Source organism: Hesperophylax consimilis, chromosome 1 (genome assembly GCF_061612785.1).
Source record: "Hesperophylax consimilis isolate HC1 chromosome 1, BYU_Hcon_1.0, whole genome shotgun sequence".
Lineage (NCBI taxonomy): Eukaryota > Metazoa > Arthropoda > Insecta > Trichoptera > Limnephilidae > Hesperophylax > Hesperophylax consimilis.
Genome location: NC_142836.1, coordinates 44,003,995 through 44,007,090, shown reverse-complemented (window position 1 = coordinate 44,007,090; position 3,096 = coordinate 44,003,995).

Below are 3,096 nucleotides of genomic sequence, written 5' to 3'. Positions count from 1 at the left end.
GTTGGATAAAAAACGTCGAAAACAACACAAATAATAATACCATCTACGTCATCAATATCATATTTTGTAAACAGTATCATATCATCATAATATATAATATATTATATATTATTAGTCCATCCCGTACAACAGAGTGTTGCAATAAATATTTACTTTCTAAGACTAAGGTAAAAGTAGATTATTTTTTAGTGAGATTTTAAAACAAATTAGAAGTGAGTGGTTTATTTATGGACTAGTCATACTTAACACAGTTAATATTGTAGATAATATTTTTCTTATTATATTATCGAAGGAAGCAAACACTTTGTGGCTTGACATTATACAAAATGCCTCTGTGTGGGCGAAGTAAGAAAATTATTAGGAGCTTTCACAGGTTCTGTGTTCTGAATTAGTTAGAAAATTGCAAAAATGATGTTTCAGGGTAATGTTCGAAATGGATAAAAGACGGCTAAAGAAAACGGTGTGTTATTTTTTTTATATCTGATCAATAGATTCTTACCATATTTCTACTATTCTGTACAAACAAATGAGCATTTTTTAAATCTATAAACAAAAACCTAACTAAAACTCAATCGTCATAGATTCTAGAAAGATGACAAAATTTTGGTTTCAGATTTAAAAACTTATTTGTGCTGTCGTGAACGTTCTATCAGTGTGTCGAATCAGGGTGGTCATAGGAAACTAACGAACTATTTTAGGTCCATCATTTTTGCGCTGTATTCACAATACGGTGTCTCAAACGGTGTCCCGGTGTAAACCATTGTGGGGGTGGGTATAATACGGACCAGAATATCAAAATACCACTTTAGTAAAAAATCGTAAATTTCACTTTTGTGAATTTCGTGAAAATCAACAACTTAGATCAGTTTTCGAGTGCCACAGATCAAAAATTCTAATTAGGATTATGCAGGTCTGAATAGTCTTGCTATTGATCACAGTCCAAAATAAAACTAATCGTGCCCGTGCCTTTGGAAAAAAAATATATTGCCCGATTCATGAGTAAATTTATTCATTACCTAACTTCGACTCCTCACACCGTAAAAAATGTTCCATCTGGCAAGATATTAAAAAAATTCTGTTATTATTTTTACACATTTCGTACCTATTTATTTACAGACAATTTATCAGACATTTTTGAAACTTGACAACTCATAATAATATTACATTAATCTACGCGATGAATACTCGCCCGGACACGCTGTAATAATCTTCAACTGAATATACCTACTGGTTCATAATATTTATCAGTTTCTTACAGGAATCAGATCATAATAGAAAAAATAATAGTCTGACGTCGTTGTAGATATTAATTGGTTTTATGTTGATCTCTTGTTTCTTTATCAGACTGACCAGAGTCCCGTTGAAAAGTTATTTTCCTTTCAATCGTTTCTAGTAGAAATATCCAGGTTTCAGTTTACTTACTGACTGGCCAGAAATTTTGAACATTGAAAAGTGTGTGTGTAATTTATTTTAGTACCTACCTACCAAACATTATTTGTTGTTGCGATTAAAAAACAATGATCTAAATCTATGTTATAAAAACTCAACGTTCCTAGATAAAAATATGTTTAGAGAAAGTCAAAAGACAAACTTGCAGTAGTTGGTGGCGTTCAGGTTCGTACAGGGCGTCGCGTCGCCAGCCTTCGAGCTAGGGGGGAAGGTATGTAGTTTGGGTAAAGGAAAGGAAGTGGAATATGAAAACACATAGAAGCGCCGCAGACGAAAAAAATCTATGCTGAAGGGCAAACCAATTTCAAAAATACACCTCTAAACCAAAATTCTGTAACTCTAGAAAAAGTAGACATTGATTATAAAACTCTAAACTCTTTACTTCAGTCAGAAAACTGGGAAAATGTAATATCAATAGAAAATCCACATTTAGCATTAGAGAATTTCTATAATACTCTTAGAGAGTATATTCTAAAAAGTGAAAGTAAAATAGTTGTCACTAACAGAAAATATAAAAAAATTAAACCTTGGATTACAGTTGGATTAATTATATCAATTAAACAAAGGGATAAATTATATAGAGAAATGATAAAATATCAAATGGATTGCCAAAATAATAATCTCAGAACAATGCCTTATCTGAAAACAAAATATCTAATGTACCGAAACTTACTAAATAGACTGATACGAAACTGCAAAAAGAAATACTATTGTGAAAAAATTGAAAATGCTAAAAATAATACTAAAAAAACTTGGAATATTATAAATGAAATTGCCAACAAAAAAATTATGTCTTCAAATATTGTAAATGAGGTTAAAATAAATAATGAAATAATAACTAACAAATCGACCATTGCAGAATGTTTTAATAACTTCTTTACAAATATAGTAGACGAGGTACTTCAATCTTCCGGCATTAATGTTAATCATGATTATATGGAGACATCTCCTCAATTAGACTCTAATAACGATTCAATTAACTCAATAGAATATTTTTCTCCTATTACATTTAATGAAATTGAAAAATATATTGATAACCTAAAACCATCCAACTCTAAGGGAAATGATGGCCTATCATGTGATACATTAAAAAAATTAAAACAACATGTATTAACGCCATTACAACATATCTTTAATATATGCCTCAAAGATGGTCATTTTCCAGAACAGTTTAAAATCTCCACTATAATACCTATTCATAAATCTGGGGATACGCATAAATTAGACAATTACAGACCAATATCCCTTGTTTCAAACCTATCAAAAATATTCGAAAAATGCATCAAATTTAGAGTCATTGAACACTTAGAAAAATATAAAATTCTATCGAAAAACCAATACGGCTTTCGTAAAGATCTAAGCACTGAGGATGCCATATATGAATTGACAAAAAATATTTATACATCTATCGATAAAAAAAAAATGTCTTGCCATATTCCTAGATTTAAGAAAAGCTTTCGACACCGTTAATCATAATTTACTCATTAAAAAAATAACTCAACTGGGCTTCAAAAAACACACACTAAAATTACTATCAAACTATCTTAAAGACAGAACACAAAAAACAAAAATTGGGAATAATTATAGTTCAGAAACACAGATAAAAAACGGAGTTCCGCAGGGAACTGTTCTTGGCCCGATTTTATT